Genomic DNA, 22,957 nt, shown 5'->3' with positions numbered 1-22,957 from the left:
CATGAAGTGGCACAATAAGCATGGCAGCTGCAAGTCAGACTAAGTGGTACAAAATTTGTACCACACAGATCATGTAATACTCTACAGGTACACCAAAGGGTTAAATTGTACTTGAATTGGCTGCTGGCCTTCTCCTATATTTCATTGTGACTCATTCCCACAACCTTCTTGGACTAGGCGTTTCTCACGGGGTTGCACCAGTCACTTCATATAAATCTGTCCAGTGCTTTTAAGGGTTCTCATATCCACTAGGCTATTAATTTCATGTAATTTAGGATGGTTTCATATGTGCAACAAAATCATGCGATTTTTTTCCCCCCGATGCAACAGCGCTACAAATCACATGTATGTGAATCCCATGCTTTCCAATGTGTTCCTTTACATTAGCCATGTTTTGTAGCCTGCTACATTGCAAAAAAAAATCACGGGTTGCTGAATATTGCCGCGATTTGCGAGGGTTTGCAGCCCATGTTTCCCTATGGAGCATTCCTTTGTGTTGCATCACATTACACGAAAACGCAGTTTTCTTGCGGTGCGGTGCAATTTCTACACTAAGTAATCCTACTGTTTCTGCCAAAATAAGCCCTAGCTGCATTAAAAAAACAACAAAAAAAAAATACATGATCTAACATTGAATGGCTGTGATTGGTTAAGCGAGCGCTGACTCTGATTGGCTGAGCCGCGGCGCTCGAGACCCAATCAGAGGCAGCGCTTCTTGGAGGTGGGTTTTTTTTAAACTCCTGACCAGGAAGCTATGCTGGAGGACTTTAAACAAGTGACGGAGATGCAGAAGAGATGTGAGGCGAAGCAGGATATTGCCCCTTAGGTGATGTATTGTTTTTTCATGCAGCTATTGCTTATTTTTGGGGAAGGGTTTATATTTCAAGCCATTTCCACCCCACTCCACCCTGAAAATCCCAGCAGTAGAGGGATACAAAGTCACACAACTTTGTAGAAACACAAAATCGCAATATCGCCACGAGAAAACGCAGCAATATCGGGCAGAACACAGATTCATTATTGCTGCAATTCTCTCACGGCATTATTGCTGTTGCCCGTGTCAAAGAGGCCTTAGACCCAATGACCCTCCGTCACAACTTGCAATGTGCTATGCAACGATTCTCAACTCTTTAATTTTTACAAGACAAGTACTCTCTTATCACTTGGCTTATGATCTAAGAGCTTGGTCCAGCATACTCCCCCTTAAACGTAAGAAGTCCACTAGTTCCCAGAACTGCAATAAAGTCCTCTTTACAGGTTACAAGTAGAGATGAGCGAGCACCAAAATGCTCGGGTGCTCGTTACTCGAGACGAACTTTTTGCGATGCTCGAGGGTTCGTTTCCACTAACGAACCCCATTGAAGTCAATGGGCGACCCGAGCATTTTTGTATATCGCCGATGCTCGCTAAGGTTTCCATTTGTGAAAATCTGGGCAATTCAAGAAAGTGATGGGAACGACACAGCAACGGATAGGGCAGGCGAGGGGCTACATGTTGGGCTGCATCTCAAGTTCCCAGGTCCCACTATTAAGCCACAATACCGGCAAGAGTGCCCCCCCTCCCAACAATTTTTACTTCTGAAAAACCCTCATTAGCAAGGCATACCTTAGCTAAGCACCACACTACCTCCAACAAAGCACAATCACTGCCTGCATGACACTCCGCTGCCACTTCTCCTGGGTAACATGCTGCCAATTCCCTCCCCCCCCCCCCCCCGCACGACCCAGTGTCCACAGTGCACACCAAAGTGTCCCTGCGCAGCCTTCAGCTGCACTCATGCCACACGCTGGCCTCATAGCCACACCACCCTCATGTCTATTTATAAGTTCGTCTGCCATGTGGAGGAACCGCAGGCACACACTGCAGAGGGTTGGCACGGCCAGGCAGCGACCCTCTTTAAAAGGGGCAGGGCGATAGCCCACAATGCTGTACAGAAGCAATGGGAAATTCAATCCTGTGCCAGCTCCATCAGGAGCTGCACACGTGGGCATAGCAATGGGGAACCCATGTGCCACACACTATTCATTCTGTCAAGGTGTCTGCATGCCCCAGTCAGACCGGGGTTTTTTTATAAATAGTCACAGGCAGGTACAACTCCACAATGGGAATTCCGTGTGCACCCACAGCATGGGTGGCTCCCTGGAACCCACCAGCGGTACATAAATATATCTCATTGCATTGCCCATCACAGCTGAGGTAACATCAGGTTTAATGCAGGTGGGCTTCGTCCCACACTGCATGCCCCAGTCAGACTGGGGTTCTTTAGAAGTGGACACATGCAGTTACAACTCCGTGTAGACCGACAGCATGGGTGGGTCCCAGGAAGCCACCGGCGGTACATAAATATATCCCATTGCAGTGCCCATCACAGCTGAGGTAACATCAGGTTTAATGCAGGTGGGCTTCGGCCCACACTGCATGCCCCAGTCAGACTGGGGTTCTTTAGAAGTGGACATATGGAGTTACAGCTCCGTGTGGACCGACAGCATGGGTGGGTCCCAGGAAGCCACCGGCAGTACATAAATATATCCCATTGCAGTGCCCATCACAGCTGAGGTAACGTCCGAGTAAATGCAGGTGGTCTTCGGCCCACACTGCATGCCCCAGTCTGACCGTGGTTTTTAATACATAGACACTGGCAGGTACAACTCCCTAATGTGAAGTCCCTGTGGACCCACGGCATGGGTGGCTCCCTGGAACCCACCGGCGGTACATAAATATATCCCATTGCATTGCCCATCACAGCTGAGGTAACGTCAGGTTTAATGCAGGTGGGCTTCGGCCCACACTGCATGCCCCAGTCAGACTGGGGTTCTTTATAAGTAGACACATGCAGTTACAACTCCGTGTGGACCGACAGCATGGGTGGGTCCCAGGAAGCCACCGGCGGTACATAAATATATCCCATTGCAGTGCCCTGGACAGCAAAGCTAACGTCAGATTAAATGCAGGTGGGCTTCGGCGGTACATAAATGTATCCCATTGCAGTGCCCTGCTCAGCAGAGCTAACGTCACATACAATACAGGTGTGCTTCGGCCCACAGTGCATGCCCCAGTCAGAGTGGTAATATGTACCTTAACAGTAACCGCGTTGGTGGGAATGTGGTGGCGACTGCGGACCTAGTAGCGTGGTTTTATTTAGTTGGTTTTCGGAATGTGGCCAGGATTAAGTGGGCCGTGGCGTGGGGGATGGTGGGGGAGCTCTCTTGTTGTATCGGTAAAGGTGAAATTCTTGGGACTGCCACCAGACGGACCTATGCAAAGGTATTTGCGAAGAATGTTTTCATTGTTGGAGGAGGAGGGGGATGTTTTTGAGGCACTATGTGTCCTCTCCACGTGTCCATGGTTATATGCACCTTAACAGTAACCACGTTGGTGGGAAATGGCCTCGCCACCATCATGTCTTTGGGAAGCCTCCGTTTCCACACCCCAGTGACATAGCATTAGCAGCGGTATAGGTAGAGCCCAGAATTAGTAACATTTCAGCGGTAGCATTAGGGACAGGCCCCAGTAACATATCACTAGCAGCATTATAGGGGGAGCACAGTATTAGTTCCATTTTAGTAGTAGTAGCAGTCCAGACAGGCCCCAGTAACAATTCCGAAGCAGCAGTATAAGGGGAGCACAGTCTTAATTCCATTTCAGTAATGGTAGCACTCAAGACAGGCCCCAGTAACAATTCCGAAGCAGCAGTAATGGGGGGAGCACATTTTTAGTTCCATTTCAGTAGTAGTAGCAGTCCAGACAGGCCCCAGTAACAATTCCGAAGCAGCAGTATAGGGGGAGCACAGTCTTAGTTCCATTTCAGTAATAGTAGCACTCAAGACAGGCCCTGGTAACAATTCCGAAGCAGCAGTATAGGGGGAGCGCAGTCTTAGTTCCATTTCAGTAGTAGTAGCAGTCAAGACAGGCCCCAGTAACAATTCCGAAGCAGCAGTATAGGGGGAGCACAGTATTAGTTCCATTTCAGTAGTAGTAGCAGTCAAGACAGGCCCCAGTAACATATCACTAGCAGCAGTATAGGGGGAAAACACAGTATTAGTTCCATTTCAGTAGTAGTAGCAGTCTAGACAGGCCCCAGTAACATATCACTAGCAGCAGTATAGGGGGAGCACAGTATTAGTTCCATTTCAGTAGTAGTAGCAGTCTAGACAGGCCCCAGTAACAATTCCGAAGCAGCAGTATAGGGGGAGCACAGTATTAGTTCCATTTCAGTAGTAGTAGCAGTCAAGACAGGCCACAGTAACATTCCCGTTGCAGCAGTTTAGGGAGATAACAGTCTCTTGCACATTTCAGTAGTTGCAGTATAGACAAGGCCCCAGTTACATTTATGTAGCAAAAGTGTAAGCCAACACCACACACCTTGCTGTACCATGAGTGCAGGCAAAGCCCATAAAAATTACTAGGATTACACTGTAGGCGAGGGCCCAAAAAAATTGGTGTACCAACAGTACTAATGTACCTCAGAAAAATTGCCCATGCCCAACCAAGAGGGCAGGTGAAACCCATTAATCGCTTTGGTTAATGTGGCTTAATTTGTACCTAGGCCTGTAGGCAGCCCAGTTAAAATAAAAATTGGTTCAGCTGCAAGTTTCAACGCTTTAATAAGAATTGAAACGTAGAAACATTGTTTACTAAAGTCATATGACTGAGCCTTGTGGGCCTAAGAAAAATTGCCCGTTCGGCGTGATTACGCGAGGTTTCAGGAGGAGGAGCAGGAGGAGGAGGATGAATATAATACACAAATTGATGAAGCTAAAAGGTCCCCGTTTTTGATGGTGATAGAGAACGATGCTTCCATCCGCGGGTGCAGCCTACGTATTGTTTAGGTACCGCTGCTGTCCGCTGGTGGAGAAGAGAAGTCTGGGGAAATCCAGGCTTTGTTCATCTTGATGAGTGTAAGCCTGTCGGCACTGTCAGTTGACAGGCGGGTACGCTTATCCGTGATGATTCCCCCAGCCGCACTAAACACCCTCTCTGACAAGACGCTAGCCGCAGGACAAGCAAGCACCTCCAGCGCATACAGCGCGAGTTCAGGCCACGTGTCCAGCTTCGACACCCAGTAGTTGTAGGGGACAGAGGCGTCACGGAGGACGGTCGTGCGATCGGCTACGTACTCCCTCACCACCCTTTTACAGTGCTCCTGCCGACTCAGCCTTGACTGGGGAGCGGTGACACAGTCTTGCTGGGGAGCCATAAAGCTGGCAAAGGCCTTAGAGAGTGTTCCCCTGCCTGCGCTGTACATGCTGCCTGATCTCCGCGCCTCCCCTGCTACCTGGCCCTCGGAACTGCGCCTTCTGCCACTAGCGCTGTCGGATGGGAATTTTACCATCAGTTTGTCCGCCAGGGTCCTGTGGTATAGCATCACTCTCGAACCCCTTTCCTCTTCGGGTATGAGAGTGGAAAGGTTCTCCTTATACCGTGGGTCGAGCAGTGTGTACACCCAGTAATCCGTAGTGGCCAGAATGCGTGTAACGCGAGGGTCACGAGAAAGGCATCCTAACATGAATTCCGCCCTGTGTGCCAGGGTACCTGTACGCAACATATGGCTGTCCTCACTAGGAAGATCACTTTCAGGATCCTCCTCCTCCTCCTCAGGCCATACACGCTGAAAGGATGACAGGCAAGCAGCATGGGTACCCTCAGCAGTGGGCCAAGCTGTCTCTTCCCCCTCCTCCTCACGCTCCTCCCCCTCCTCCTCCTCCTCAACACGCAGAGATATAGACATGAGGGTGCTTTGACTATCCAGCGACATACTGTCTTCCCCCGCCTCCGTTTCCGAGCGCAAAGCATCTGCCTTTATGCTTTGCAGGGAACTTCTCAAGAGGCATAGCAGAGGAATGGTGATGCTAATGATTGCAGCATCGACGCTCACCATCTGGGTAGACTCCTCAAAGTTTCCAAGGACCTGGCAGATGTCTGCCAACCAGGCCCACTCTTCTGTAAAGAATTGAGGAGGCTGACTCCCACTACGCCGCCCATGTTGGAGTTGGTATTCCACTATAGCTCTACGCTGCTCATAGAGCCTGGCCAACATGTGGAGCGTAGAGTTCTACCGAGTGGGCACGTCGCACAGCAGTCGGTGCACTGGCAGATTAAACCGATGTTGCAGGGTCCGCAGGGTGGCAGCGTCCGTCTTGGACTTGCGGAAATGTGCGCAGAGCCGGCGCACCGTTCCGAGCAGGTCTGACAAGTGTGGGTAGCTTTTCAGAAACCGCTGAACCACCAAATTAAAGACGTGGGCCAGGCATGGCACGTGCGAGAGGCTGCCGAGCTGCAGAGCCGCCACCAGGTTACGGCCGTTGTCACACACGACCATGCCCGGTTGGAGGCTCAACGGCGAAAGCCAGCGGTCGGTCTGCTCTGTCAGACCCTGCAGCAGTTCGTGGGCCGTGTGCCTCTTCTCTCCTAAGCTGAGCAGTTTCAGCACGGCCTGCTGGCGCTTGCCCACCGCTGTGCTGCCACCCCGCGCGACACCGACTGGTGGCGACGTGCTGCTGCTGACACATCTTGATTGCGAGACAGAGGTTGCGTAGGAGGAGGAGGAGGGTGATTTAGTGGAGGAAGCATACACCGCTGCAGATATCAGCACCGAGCTGGGGCCCGCAATTCTGCGGGTGGGTAGGACGTGAGCGGTCCCAGGCTCTGACTCGGTCCCATGCTCTGACTCGGTCCCAGCCTGCACTAAATTCACCCAATGTGCCGTCAGGGAGATATAGTGGCCCTGCCCGCCTGCGCTTGTCCATGTGTCCGTTGTTAAGTGGACCTTGGCAGTAACCGCGTTGGTGAGGGCGCGTACAATTTTGCGGGAGACGTGGTCGTGCAGGGCTGGGACGGCACATCGGGAAAAGTAGTGGCGACTGGGAACCGAGTAGCGTGGGGCCGCCGCCGCCATCATGTTTTTGAAAGCCTCCGTTTCCACAAGCCTATACGTCAGCATCTCCAGGCTGATCAATTTGGCTATGTGCACGTTTAACGCTTGAGCATGCGGGTGCGTGGCGGCGTACTTGCGCTTGCGCTCAAACAGTTGCGCTAGCGACGGCTGGACGGTGCGCTGAGAGACATTGCTGGATGGGGCCGAGGACAGCGGAGGTGAGGGTGTGGGTGCAGGCCGGGAGATGGTCCTGCCTGTGTCCTGAGAGGGGGGTTGGATCTCTGTGGCAGGTTGGGGCACAGGGGGAGAGGCAGTGGTGCAAACCGGAGGCGGTGAACGGCCTTCGTCCCACCTTGTGGGGTGCTTGGCCATCATATGCCTGCGCATGCTGGTGGTGGTGGCTACACGGCAGATCTTGGCGCGACAAACCTTGCACACCACAGTTCGTCGGTCGTCTGCACTCTCAGTGAAAAACTGCCACACCTTTGAGCACCTCGGCCTCTGCGGGGTGGCATGGCGCGAGGGGGCGCTTTGGGAAACAGTTGGTGGATTATTCGGTCTGGCCCTGCCTCTACCCCTGGCCACCGCACTGCCTCTTCCAACCTGCCCTGCTGCTGCACTTGCCTCCCCCTCTGAAGACCTGTCCTCAGTAGGCTTAGCAAACCAGGTGGGGTCAGTCACCTCATCGTCCTGCTGCTCTTCCTCCGAATCCTCTGTGCGCTCCTCCCTCGGACTTACTGCAATTACTACTACCTGAGTGATAGACAACTGTGTCTCATCGTCGTCGTCCTCCTCACCCACTGAAATCTCTTGAGACAGTTGCCGGAAGTCCCCAGCCTCATCCCCCGGACCCCGGGAACTTTCCAAAGGTTGGGCATCGGTCACGACAAACTCCTCCGGTGGGAGAGGAACCATTGCTGCCCATTCTGGGCAGGGGCCAGAGAACAGTTCCTGGGAGTCTGCCTGCTCCTCAGAATGTGTCATTGTAATGGAGTACGGAGGCTGGGAGGAAGGAGGAGCAGCAGCCAGAGGATTCAGAGTTGCAGCAGTGGACGGTGTAGAAGTCTGGGTGGTCGATAGATTGTTGGATGCACTTTCTGCCATCCACGACAGGACCTGCTCACACTGCTCATTTTCTAATAAAGGTCAACCGCGTGGACCCATTAATTGTGAGATGAATCTGGGGACCCCTGAAACTTGTCTCTCTCCTAATCCCGCAGCAGTCGGCTGCAATGAACCTGGATCAGGAGCTCGGCCTGTGCCCACACCCTGACTTGGGCCTCCACGTCCTCGCCCGCGTCCACATCCTCTAGGCCTACCCCTACCCCTCAGCATGGTGTATTACGAGTAGAGCAGAAACAGAACGCTGTAATTAAATGTGCCGCTTATTGGCCTGTGGTTGGAGGCTGACTTCGCTTACGGAACGCACAGCAGAGCCACGAAACAATTTTGCGCACGCCTGTAGTGAGACGTAGGTGCGTAGGACTGAGCTAGTGGAATTCACAGTGCAGAGGCAGTCAAGTCGCCAAAGGGCAGTGGTACGCCTTAAGTATTTGGCTTCCCTTTTTTAAAATGGTGAGCTGAAACAGCAGATACTATATGCAGCGTATATTATGTTTACTGTTTCCCTCTGGCGCTATGACGGCAGTAATGTAACGAAGACAGCAGAGCCAGGAAACAATTTTCCACACGCCTGTAGTGAGACCTAGGTGCGTACGACTGAGCTAGTGGAATTCACAGCACAGAAGCAGTCAAGTCGCCAAAGGGCAGTTGGACGCCTTAAGTATTTGGCTTCCCTTTTTTAAAATGGTAAGCTGAAACAGCAGATTCTGTATGCAGCGTATATTATGTTTACTGTTTCCCTCTGGCGCTATGACGGCGGTGATGTAACGGAGACAGTAGAGCCAGGAAACAATTTTGTGCACGCCTGTAGAGAGACCTAGGTGCGTAGGACTGAGCTAGTGGAATTCACAGCGCAGAAGCAGTCAGGTCGCCAAAGGGCAGTGGTACGCCTTAAGTATTTGGCTTCCCCTTTTTAAAATGGTAAGCTGAAACAGCAGATACTGTATGCAGCGTATATTATGTTTACTGTTTGCCTCTAGCGCTATGACGGCGGTGATGTAACGGAGACAGCAGAGCCAGGAAACAATTTTGCGCACGCCTGTAGTGAGACCTAGGTGTTTAGGACTGAGCTAGTGGAATTCACAGCGCAGAAGCAGTCAAGTCGCCAAAGGGCAGTGGTACGCCTTAAGTATTTGGCTTCCCTTTTTTTAAATGGTGAGCTGAAACACCAGACAGACACTGTATGCAGCGTATATATTGTATACTCTTTCCCTCTGGCGCTATGACAGCGGTGATGTAACGGGCACAGCAGAGCCAGAAAACAATTTTCCGCACGCCTGCTGTAACGCTTAGCTGCGTATTAATTAGGACTACTACCCCCAGCAGACACGCAGTACACTGAAGACTGTCACAGGCAGCCCAAAGATAGTACTTTTCCCCAATTTTTTTGAAAAAGCCCACTGCCTATATAGACAGTATATCTCTTTCCCTGCCTCACCAGTACTGGCCCTATACTCTGTACAATGACTGCAGACTGAGGACGCAATGGTCTGCACGCCCGATATACAAAAAAAAAAATTGTGCAACACTGCTAAAAGCAGCCTCAACAGTACTGCACACGGTCAGATGTGGCCCTAAGAAGGACCGTTGGGGTTCTTCAAGCCTAAAATAACACCTAACGCTCTCCCTATAGCAGCAGCAGCATCAGCAGCACTGTCCCTGATCTCTGTCAGAATGCATCTGTGGCGAGCCGCGAGCGGGGCAGATTTATATACTCGGGTGGCACCTGATCTCCCCAGCCACTCACTGCAGGGGGGTGGTATAGGGCTGGAACATCACAGGAGGAAGTTGTAATGCCTTCCATGTCTTTCTATTGGCCAGAAAAGCGCGCTAACGTCTCAGAGATGAAAGTGAAAGTAACTCGAACATCGCGTGGTGCTCGCCTCTAGTAACGAGCATCTCGAACACCCTAATACTCGAACGAGCATCAAGCTCGGACGAGGACGCTCGCTCATCTCTAGTTACAAGGCATCAGTCTATCCCTTTCCATGGCTCACTCATTCTCATGCCCAATTTATGGGTCCCCATATGGCTGATGTCTCACAAAGCCCACGCAGTCTCTCAGAGGCGGCTCCTCACGGAGCTGACGTCTCATACAGTCTATAGGACATTTTTCTCTGCCAGCTCACCAACCGTGCCTCAGTGACAGCTCTGCAGCCATTCCGCACTGCGCCACTCTAGCACTTCTCGACCTTTAGATCTCTCCTTAGACCCACCATACAGCTTCTCTTCGGATACCATCATTCCTGCTGCACAACTAGTCTAACAGGGTATGGCAGTGCCACCACATGCCTTAGGCTGGGCTCACACGACTCTGTGTGCTGGCATGCCGCACACGAATTTCACATGAGCGAGCATGCAGCAAGTATGCAATGAAATTCCTACTTACTGCATGCCAATAACCCCGATACACTGCCATGGCATGTATGCACGTTTAATACATGCCAAGATAGAATATGCTATGATTTTTTTTTTTGCGCAAGTAATGCACATACAAAAAAAACCACCGGTGTGAGTAGCTCAATATGAATCAGTGGGCTATTGGCATCATGTGTTGTGCCCAGTAAAATTGCATGCGCGACGCATAATGAGAATATGTCTGAGTGAGACCAGCCTTAGCCTGTGAACCTTCTATGCCATGAACCACAAGGTGCACAAATGTTGTGCGGTACAATATAATATATAACTTGCACAACATTTTTACATGGCAATAACAATATGACACCAATAAACATTTTCTTAAAGTGGTATGCCTACAGTTTCTTATGAAATAAGGGGCACACAGGTATATGAGGTTGTATAGAGCAACTCATAGTCATGAGCTGTGCTGTACAACCTTACCTTCTATCTAAATGAGCTTTAATAGACACATCCAATAGAAATAGACACATACAGGTCTAACATTTAGATTTTCTATATTTCTAACTAAGGCTGTGCTCTCGAAGAATTGAACCCTTGCTGCAGGGTTCCTCGACTGAATACAACAGATCACTGGGAGTCCCAGCCTCTGAACATCCTATGATCTGCTTATCTTCAGGGGATTCTTCTAACAACTAGAGCTACTAACAACAAGGCATTTTCCAACACATACAGTCCTTCTAACTAGTTGAACTTCATAGACATACCGCACAGTAGATAGCACCAAAATACAGTATGATAGATCAAAAGGAATCTAGAGCAAATATAGCAAAATGTATGGTTATTTGTAATAATCCCATTTTGCACCACTTATTTTTCATTACTCCATCATTGTACAATGTTTCTCTATAAGGTGTATATAGATAGCATTTACATACTAACAATAATTAGATGTGGAATATTTTTATATCTGGGATGATTTAGTGAATCCTGCATTGAGCAGGTGGTTGGAACCGATGACCCTGGAGCTCCCTATGATTCTATGATATTGAAACTTCTATGATATTGAAATTTCACATTATTTACATTCACTCAATAGTCATGTTATCAAAGTACTAGCAACCACCTGTCCGTCCATGAGTGAGTGAGTTACATGCTCCGCCCCTGATCACATGATGGTGACATCCTGACGGGTCCTTTATCCTGAGTGGGTGGGTTACATGCTCTGTCCGCCCCTGATTACATGATGGTGATGTCCTCACTGGTCCTGTAAGCACACGGCTGCTGTCCAGCTAGGTGTTTGTTAGCAATCAATAGCAACTGAGGCCGCAGGGGGTTTGTAGGGGATGTAGTCTGCCTGTAATCTGCTGAGAGGTGAAGGACCTGTGATGACATCACTGTCATGTGACCAGGGGTGGAGCATGTAACACACTCACTTGGGATGAAGGACCTGTGATGATGTTACTGTCATGTGATCAGGGGTGGAGCATGTAACTCACTTGGGATGAAGGACTGGTGATGATGTTACTGTCATGTGCTCAGGGGTGGAGTATGTAACTCACTCACTCACTCGGGATAAAGCACCTGTGATGACATCACTATCATGTGATCATGGGCACAGCATGTAACTTACTCAAGATGAAGGACCTGTGATTATGTCACCGTCATGTGATCAAGGGCGGAGCATGATGGTAACATGATTACAGGTCCTTTATCTCGAGTGCTGTGCTGCTTGTGATCCCTGTTGTATGGAATGAAGAATGTATGTAGCAGAGCTGTATGTGATGCACATGTAGCAGATTTGTGTGTTGCATTGCGCCAACAGAAACACTGATACTATAATTTCCTAATAATTACTAGTATCTTGATATAATACAGATGACATCATATGCCGAATTTACTATGTATCGGCTAATGTCACATAGAATGAATATGGGCAATTTAAGTTACTACACCAATTTGGAAGAAAAAAGTAATTATCAGCCTTCTAAATTTCTCCCTCGGGAAACAAGCTGATAAAAGAGAACAGAGATTTCGCAGTAGTAAAAAGTAATATGTTAGCTGTAGTTAAAATTCATTGAAAAAGTTAATGATGACTGACTGGTCTACAATCACATTAATTACAATTGAAAATGATAGGAAATTATGAGTTTATGCGGAACAGTTTCAGTGGAATGTATTACTTCAGATAATAACTAATTTATAAGAGTAGATGCTTAGTGGCCACAGTCCAGCTCAAAACCACACCAACATGCTGGATAGCACAGCTTTAAAATTGATTGCTAAGTGATTATTGATTGCTAATGACCACATTGTTTTGTAGGTAAAACCTGAAAAACTATTCAGCCATTAACAATCAATTAACAATCATATATCAAACCATACCTAGCTTTTCAGCTGATTTATCATGTTATGTTGTGTACGTGCGGTATTACACTATTTCTGGCCATTATATGACTTGTATATGATATTTTTCAACAGTTTTCTACTCTGCAGGCTGTATTTCTAATTCTCAGTCTTCTCTGAGCTGATGGGTATAGACTGATTTTATAATCCTTCCTTTGCACTGCGCTCATAGGAGAAGAGGATATCTTCTTCTCCATCTCTCCATAGCACACTCTCATAAGTAACAGCACCATTGAGGTCAGTGTAGAGTAGTACTGAGTAGTAAAGATGTGATGTCAGTAGCTGTGAGGCAGAAAACACTTACTATTAGTTGCAGTAGTATGTCTACGTGAGTCTATTGGCTTCTGTTTCCCCACTTTAGCTCCCTCCTTCTCCCCCTCTTCTCTCCATAGACTTTTATGGGCAGCATGAGACAGTACCCACCTCCACTTTCTAGTAGCCTATCACATGACAACTAAGAAAGAAAAAAGGGGCTGGAGTACCGCGACTTCTACTGAGACTGTGGATAGAGAAATTGTTCTTCCATGTAGAGAAGAAATAAGGTGCTGTCTGTCCACTATTTACCAATCTTGTGAAAGGGGCGTGGTAATTAGACTGGAGGAAAATTAAAATGCATCGACTAAAGGCACAACTCTTATAATCAAGAAGTATATTGCAACAATAGTCAGTGTGATTACTGGTAAAAACACAAATGAGTTTATTTATCTAAATTTTTTCTACTGAAAAAATCGTCTAAAGTGCTGGCCACTAGAAGTCTGCCTTCTAACTTGCTATCCACTGCCAGTTGTCATGTGAAGAGACTGGAGGAAAATTAAAATGCTTGGGGACGCAGACCCTTTTTCAGAAATGGCAGTAGAGTGCAGAGGGTGTACTGAAAAGGGTTTCCCTTCTGGCAGCACCTAAATTCTTCTTTTCAGTATGCAGGAAATTCTTCTCCTATTCTCTAGTCTCTTCACATGACAACTGGCAGTGGACAGCAAATTAGAAGACAGACTTCTAATGGCCAGCACTTTAGAGGATTTTTTCTGTAGAAACTTTTTAGATGAATAAAGTCAATTGTGCTTTTACCAGTGATCACGCTGGCTATCACTCAAGAGAAAGTTTGTTGAAAAATTAGTGACTAATCAATCCTTTTGAAAACTGTGCAAACTTGCATGTCAGTGACGTTTTTCACTAATATCCTTGCAGCATCCTTTCCACCTGTTGGCGGATATGAGGTAGCGTAGGCTAAATCCCCGAATGCTAATATGCTATAAGATACTATAATTTAACCTAATTGATAGACAAGGCAAAATTTGAAGCAGTCATGGCATTAAAATGTAGCGTAAATTCAACAGCTACAGTTTTTGGAGATCTTTGGGAAAGCATTGGGAAAAACAGCATACTTAGAGATTGCTGCATTTAAAAAAAAACACCACTGACCCCAAAAATCCACAAATAAAAAGACCAATGGAAACACTAATGAAAAAAAAAAAACGTATGCTGTGTGTGACCTCGGTCTTCTACTGTTTTCTGCATTTACTTGTCTACCTTTGTTCCTCTTGAGGGCAAAAACATGTGAGTGCATGCACTAATATGCTCCCTGCTACGGGGCATATTAGTGCATGAAACAGTTTTGGGTTTTTTTGACTATTCAAACTCCACGCTATTGCGCGCTAGTTTGAAAAAAACTATGAAACTCAGCCTGATATTGCACTTGGGAACATGCGTTGTACCCATGGATGCAAGGTGTTTGTGTGTCAAAAACGCCTCCCATCACTTCAGTACAGTTGCAATCCTCCGGCGTGGCTTTCAGTGGCATCAAAGGATCAGCAAGTGTTTCGTATTGTTTTCAATGGGAAACCTCACATTGCACTTTCGTGCACATCAGAACGCCCAAGGACGGAATATGATGCGATTTTTTTTTTACCGTACCGCGATGTGGGAAAAAATCGCTCAAGTATATGACTCCATTCAAAAGAATGGGGTTCATATGTGTGCATGACTTGTGCGTCTCACAACCCCCAAATCTCGCGTGATTTTCTCGGTGGTGTTAAAGTGGCCTAAGGATAAAGTTATATTCTATCACACTGATATGCATGTATATGTATTTCCTCTGTTTTCAGAATTACTCAATTAATAAGCAGTATTGCTTTAAAAATAAAGCAACAGAAGCAATGGAGAATGTTGTCTGCCCGTTCCTTGTTAACTCGTTATTACAAATGCATTGTTTTATGACAGTTTGAGTTTGCTATCCAATATACTGAATTTTATAACGCCTTCCTGTATTATCACATACATCTATCTTGTAGGAAGGGCCTCTTTACCACATTGTACATGTCCCTGATGTTGATCATGCAGCACACGGAATCTGTGCCCAGGCGATCACATGAGGATGGCGGTCATTGGTAGCTGCCCTCCAGCACTAACAGCCTAAGGGCAGCTACAGATGACCGTAAGTGCAATCACACATGCTTCAGCACAACGTATTTACGAAGTGCACAAGGTTGGATTGGGTAGATTTGTGCGTGTATCGATACATAGTACTGTACTGGACCTGTTCACATATGCGTGTGACACCTCCTGGCCATGATTTAAAAGGCTATCTGTTGCCTTTTGAGTCTGGCATGTGCCGGACCTATGGTAGCTGTTGCGGTATTTTCGTTGATTGTTTCCAAGGACGGAGATAAACAATGGAGATCACACCAGAGACTACAGTCCAAGTATGAATGAGGCTGTTAACATTCCTTTAATATCAAGCCAGGATGCTCATGGTTATACAAGAACAGTGATGTAAAAAGGATGGGGCTACTTCCAAAAACTTAGTACAATGCTTTATACATCATTTTGTATAATCTAGTTTCCACTTATGAGAGTGAGAATGATGATATTTTCTGCCCTTTTAATAAATGGTATTTTGGATCCAGATTCTCAGAGGGGAGCTCAGCAACATATGTAACTCCACAGTTCTTAATTCAATACCAACCACAGGCTGCAAATACAAGCCTATAACAGCAAAGAGATGAGAACGGATTGTGCATAGCGGATGTTTTCCTAGCAATGACCTAATTCATACAAATGGACAGCAACAGCTGTGTTACTCCAGACAAACCAGAAGGATTAGCAGGATTTTGCTAGGAAAAAGCCATTGCTGCATAGGTATAAGATATAAGATTAATAACCAATAACAGCAAGCTTTGGTTTAGAAGCTATTTTTCATGCAAAACATGGGAAAGAGAATGAATAAATATAGTAATGAATAAAAAAGAACATCATTCTACATATGAAAATATCATTAAACATACTGTGCAATGTATGGAGACAGCATACAATATATTGGCATATTTGTTCATAGGTCTTCTATCTATCTTATATCTATCTATCTCCTATCTATCTATCTATCTATCTATCTATCTATCTCTCTCTCTATCTATCTCTCTCTCTATCTATCTATCTATCTATCTATCTATCTATCTATCTATCTATCTATCTATCTATATCATATCTATTCATCTTTTTATCTCATATCTATCTCATATCTATCTATCTATCTCCTATCTATCTATCTATCTATCTATCTATCTCCTATCTCCTATCTATCTATCTATCTATCTATCTCCTATCTATCTATCTATCTCATATCTATCTACCGTATCTATCTATCTATCTCCTATCTATCTATCTATATCATATCTATTCATCTTTTTATCTCATATCTATCTCATATCTATCTATCTATCTATCTATCTATCTCCTATCTATCTATCTCATATCTATCTATCTATCTATCTATCTATCTATCTATCTATCTATCTATCTATCTATCTATCTATCTATCTATCTATCCCATATCTATCTATCTATCTATCTATCTATCTATCTATCTATATCCATGCTCATGAAAATTATTCAGTGACATTAGGAATAATAGTTATAATACAGAGGTGTCAGCTATTTTTAATACACAAAATACAACAAAGGGACAAACCAACATAGAAGTCTCTTTGTTGTCTCATTCTCTCTGTATGCACAGCTCGGCACTTCACTCCGTTATTATATGTTCTAGGCAATACCAGGATGTTACGGGACTTAACTTTTGGAATTTGTTAAATTAAGATTTTGCTACTTTGTAAAACCGCTGTTGTGGGACATCAGCCTCTTTCGACAATATTATGCGTTTTTACATTCCGCTTTACGCGCTGTAAAATCGCATGAATAAAGAATAGCCCTGATCGAGTCCCAATCTTTAGCTGCATATTTTTTGCCTTTCACACGAGTGCAGTGTATCGGCAAAATAATACGCCACAGATCGGAATTTCCTTGATTTCCAGAAATCCTCGGAATGACTACTGATGGTTAATTAGAGCCTGTCTTCATTTCCTAGCATTGGACACGGCTAAACTCCATCCCCCTCCCTTTTTTTTAAGCTCCCACAGAAGTCTATGGGAGCTTCCAGCATATCTCGGCCAAATATAGGGCAAGACCTATCTCATGGAATCATAGAATGGTAGAGTTGGAAGGGACCTCCAGGGTCATCTGATCCAACCCCCTGCCCATGCATCTTTGGACACAGTGTATAAAATCGGTGACCAAAAACGGCTGCTGAAGTTTTATTTTTGACAGCACTTTTTTTTACGCAGCTTATATTTGCTCATCTGAATAAATACATTGGAATCCAATACTTCAGATTGCCGTGATTTTTGCCCAATTTTTGGACGCAGCTAAATAGCTGCATATATGCAGTTGTGTGAATAGGGCCTTCAGCAGATGATTGATGAAAAAGTGCACATTTTACGATGTAGGATTGATAGAGGCAGCTTATCTGGATGTAGGATGATGAGAGGCATGACGTTTGTTGTAGACGCTATGGTGATGATGAGTGAGTGGGAGGCACAGTGTGTAGTTACATAATGCATACACATGGGGGCAGAGTTGTTTTGATAACAAACTGCCCCACATCAGGCTAAGATTCATATATTTTAGACTTGTAGAAAGCCGGTTCCAGGATGACGACTGTAGAATTTATGTAAATCTCCACACTCAGGAAAATGATTCAGTGGAATTAGGAATAATATTTATAATACAAAGACATCAACACACAAAATACTCAGGGCAAAGAAACATGGCCGTTCCTTTGCTTTCACTCCACTTACCTACTTTTGTAGACACTGGTGGAGTTTTTCAGAAGCCCCCTCTCTTTTATTCTTAGCGCATCTATTTAAAATATTTCCCGGTAAACAACATTCCAGTGAAGCTTGTTGTACAGGGTGGGCCACGGAAAATTAGCCCAGCATAATACTCTTATGAAGGTTGTCTGGAATAAAATCTGTATTGCTCATGGCAACCAATCATACTGCAGCTTTCATTTTATCTCAGCAGTGTAAGAAATGAAAGCTGCACTGTGATTGGTTAGTATGGGCAACAAAGATTTTTCTTTAGACAGATTTCATGAGAGTGTGGTACTGGAGTAATTTTCCGTGGCCCACCCTGTAGACGCTATGGGGTTGATGAGTGAGCGTGTAGTTACATAATGCATACACATGAGGGCAGAGTTTTTTCGATAACCAACAACACCCCATCAGGCTAAGGGCTCTTTTACACGAGCTTATATCAGCCGCCGCTTTCATGACCGGCTGATGTACACTACGACGTGAAGTGTAAAAACTTGTGAACATGCGCACAAATCTAACGTTTGTACACCCGTTCAGACAACATAGGTCCCGGAGCATATACACCGTGGCCGCCATGCCATTGCCTCTTCCCTCCCCCTCGCCGACTCACCTCCTCTCTGCTCCCCTTTGGCTGATTGCAATGGGAGGGATAGGAAAGGGGGCAGAGCTAAGTGCAACCCTGACCTACCTCCTCCCATTGCTTGCTGCAGGCAAGGGGTGGGGAGGGAGCTTAGCTCCGCCCCTGCCCCGCCACCTCCCATTGCAATCAGCCAGAGGGGAGGAGAAAAGGGGGATGGAGTTTAGCAGTGAGGCCGCTTTTATGTCACGGGAGTATGGCCATGTGATCTGATGCATTGGAATCGCTGGACCGATATACCTTCATGTGAAAGAGCCTTAAGATATATATAGATTACATTACATATACTTTCCATATAGATAATGTCTGTGCTCTCCTAAATGCTGACATTCTATATAAATGAACATTACAATACAGGAGGGAAGGAATCAAAATACTAATGACAACCTGTCCGTCCGTGTGTGAGTGAATAGGTTTGTGTGTGACTTAAATACTCTGGCACTAATCACATGATGGTGATGTAATCAAAGGTCCTTCATCCCCAGTGAGGGAGTTACATGCTCCACCTCCTGATCATAGGACAGTGACATCATCACAGGTCCTGTACACACATGGCTACTGTTTGGCTCGGTGTTTGTTAGTATTCCATAGCAACTAAGGCCACGGGGGGGTTGTAGTCCGACCGTAATCTGCACAAGGATGCAGGACTTGTGATGACATCACCATCATCTGATAAGGGGCGGAGCATGTAACTTCCTCACTGGCGATGAAGGACCTTTGATGACATCACCGTCATGTGATCTGGGGCAGAGCATGACAGTGACTTCATCACAGTACTGTGCTGCTTCTGATCCCTGTTGTATGGGCTGAACAATGTATATAGCAGAGCTGTCTGTGTGACGTGCATGCAGCAGAGCTGTGTAACGCATTGTGTTACCAGAAACACTGGTACTACAATTTCCTAATAATTACTGGTAATATAATAAAAATCTAATGTAGATAAATATTTTTGTCTTATTTTCCTGTAGATCCAACTAGACAGGGCTTATAAACTCTGCACCAAATGATGTGGATTTTGATGTGAATTTTGGTGTAGATTTATGCCAAAACCCAAGTCCACAGAACAAAATCTGCTGTAGTCCACTCCAAAATCCATCTTGTGTGAACGTATCCTAATATTAGATATGCTAAAGTCCATAGAACTAAATACTTAAAACCATAGGTGTAGCTAAGTCTTCCTGTATCAAGGCAAAGATACAGTCGTCGTCCACTCGACCAATTGATGAATTAACCCCTTAGTGACAATCCTATTTCGTGTCTTAAGGACCAAGCGATTTTCATCATATCATTGCAAGAGCGATAACTTGTTAACCTGGCTGTAAGAGGACTTGTTTTTTTTGTTTTTTTTGGGGGGGGATGAGTTATATATTTTTAATGGCACCACTCTGGGGTACACATAATGCGTTGTATACCTTTTAGCAATTTTTTTTCCAGAGGAAATGGAAAAAAACCCTTAGGGATTGCATCATTGTTTTTGTGCTTTCTTTTCTTGTTGTTCACCATTTCGTAGAAATAACATGATCCGGAACATTTTTGCACAAAAAAGGATGTCACTGCATTCTAAGGCCCAGAACATTTTTATTTTTCTATTACAGAGCTCTAAGGGCTTGTTTTCTTTTGCAGCTTTTACTTGGTACCAGTTGAATATACATGTGACCTTTGGATTGATTTTTATTGCATTTTTTTGGAAGGTGAACAAAGGAAAAATAGCAAGTCTGGCACTACTTTTTTTTTCTTTTTAAACAATCTCTTTAGAAATAAACAGCAGGGACCCATGAACATATGGTGCAAATAACAAACTGGCTGCTGGACTCGCAGGTCCTTGCCATGGCATAAAATATGCAGTTTAAGAGTCTGCCCAAGTTGGTACAATTAAGTTTCTTGAGTAAGACAAACTTTCGGAGCTTGTTTCCGACAGGCAGATGTTGCTAATTTAAGTAAAGAGAACATTGGATAAACTGATTAAACACTGCCATTACTTTTTAAAATAATTTTTATAGCATTCACCAAGCAAGATGAGTCACAAAATATTTTTATTACCTGGGTCGTTATGAACGCGGTAGCACTTATTGTATGCTGCATTTTTTTTTTAACATTATTGAACTTTTTTGACACTATTTTTAGGTCATACAAAAGAACTTGAAGATGTGATCGTTGGAACGTTAGGATTGTATACTGCATTACTTAGGTAGGGCATTCTACAAAGCCTATTAGACTCTACTAGAGGCAGGGTCTAATAGGCTAAGTTACATGGCAGACATGGAGGCCTTTGTCAGGCTTCCAGAATTCATGGGTACCCATTAGAACCTTGCAATTGCATTCCAGGGTACCGATGGGTTACAAATGGAACCCTTCCCCTGTCATCTCTTTACATGCTGCAGTTGCTATTGACTGTGACAAAAAGGGGTTAAACTGCCAGGAACTCAAGCTTCTATGTTCCTGGCAGTTACAGCAGGAACCTGGCTGTCAGTAGTCAACCACGCCACTGCATTAGAGAGGTGTATGTGCAGGTTTGAAGCCCATTGGCGACTGCAATAAGAAGGCATATTGGCGGTTACTAAGGGGTTAATATAACATTTTTTAAATTATAATGTTCCTACATTGTGGAGTTAGGATCTGCTCATCTGAGGGTAACAGCCTACAATGTGGCTTTTGGGCAGCCGGGATGCAGCTGAAATATGTGCTAAACAGCATGTTGGCACACTTTCACATTTATTATTGGCTGCGCAATTTTGCATGTAAAGCCGCTGTTCACCTGCAAAGATGTGCAGCCATTTGGAAATCAATTTGTTTTCGAGCCACAGATCTCGGCTGCACTGTGGCCATGCTACTCTGTAGCTCTGCTCAAAGCCCAGGGGTGTAGCTAAAGGCTCACTGACCCTGGGTAAAAATTCAGTTTGGGGCCCTTTCGTGCAACTTTTTTCACAGCTGCTGGCGACGTTCCATCCATAACTGTCCAACTCATCACTGGGTCTCTTAGCTTGTTCACACGGGGCAAACTTAAATGAAGTCCATGCCGCTGCTGCAGATTTTTGACATGGATTTTCTTTTCTTACGGTTTTTGCAGACGGGCAAGTTTGCTCGTGTTTTTACGCACGCAATATCGCGTGAACCCATTGATTTTTTAATGAGTCCCTTACATTCTGCGTTTTTGTGCTCTATGTATGCCTACGCTCGTCTGCAGAAGCCCTTAAAGCCATAGAGCCACATGCAGATTTAGCACAGTCAATGGGAAAAATCTTTGTTCTATTTTTCAATGCGGAATCCGTGTTAAGAAGTAACATGTCCCCTTTCTTCCGCATTTCAAGTTTGGATTTCAATTTGTGTGCAGAAGAAATCCACACTGCATACACTAGAGAGCGGATTCCCATCAAAACTAATGGGAGACTTCAGATGTGGATTTTCCTGTGGTTTTGATGTGGAATTAGCACAGTGAAGAACACTATGTGAACATTGTCTTACGTTGCCCAACGGTGCATTACTAGTAGCCAGGGGTGTTGGTAGGGTCTTAGGAAATTAGTGGGCGAAATATGCTTGTGGACTTTGTGACACATTTTTTCATGGACCTGCAGGAAGAAGTGACATGTCACTTTTTGTGTAGGAATGCGTTGGAAATTCCACACAAAACTTTTGCCCATTGGAAGGACTTAATCCGCTTGCGGATCCATGGCAAATACCACAGAAGTGTAGCCACAGATTTCTGCTACAGTTTTACAGATGGTTTCCACATGGAATCCACCATGTGAACATACTCCTTAAGCGAATCTGCACTTTAAGGCTGGACTCACACAGGCGTATGCGCAAAAATGCACATGGTAGCGCAACGTATTTGGGCTGTTGTTAAGTCTTTTATGCACGTGTTCTTGCACATATAACTGTACTTTTGGTGCTGGCAGAGCAATTTAAAAGGCTATTTAGCCTAATTAGTTCTAGATGTGTTCCTTTCCTGCAAAATTGCACAGTTTAATGCGCACAGCACATAGAGCATGCTGTTTTCTGTTTTTTTGCGCTCAAAAACGTAAAAAAACAATGAGTTCTATCCCCAGCATATTGTTCTATCCACTGTGTGCAAATACGTCCATGTGAGTCCGCCCTAAGTTTCTAAATTTGTACTAAAAAAAACAGATAATATATAGAAAAAATGTTTGCCTTTTTCTAGCTTTTAGGGATGTTCTAGCAAAATCCTTTAAAGCATCTTATGAAAACTTTTGCAAAAGTAAAACCAAACTTTTTGTATCATTTTGTCACCGCAGTTAGTACTATGCTGTTTGAGACAAGCAAGCAGACGTTGTAGACTTTGTGTAGTTTAAATGGGTATATAGAGCGCTGTAACTAATGTTCATTGCTCTAATGCAACTATAATGAAAAAAGAATTTAAATATACTACTAATTTGTGTGTACAGTTCTCAT

At 45.2% G+C, this 22,957-nt stretch overlaps 1 protein-coding gene across 1 annotated transcript in view; it reads left to right on the top strand.

Moving 5' to 3' along the window:
* The window catches only part of SYT6 (synaptotagmin 6), a 474,646-nt gene that overhangs the window by 303,083 nt on the left and 148,606 nt on the right, over window positions 1-22,957 (top strand). The gene's annotated exons all lie outside the window — the stretch shown is intronic.

Source organism: Eleutherodactylus coqui, chromosome 4, assembly GCF_035609145.1.
Source record: "Eleutherodactylus coqui strain aEleCoq1 chromosome 4, aEleCoq1.hap1, whole genome shotgun sequence".
Classification (NCBI taxonomy): domain Eukaryota; kingdom Metazoa; phylum Chordata; class Amphibia; order Anura; family Eleutherodactylidae; genus Eleutherodactylus; species Eleutherodactylus coqui.
The sequence above is the reverse complement of the archived record's forward strand: the minus strand, read 5'-3'. Positions and strand labels throughout refer to the sequence as shown.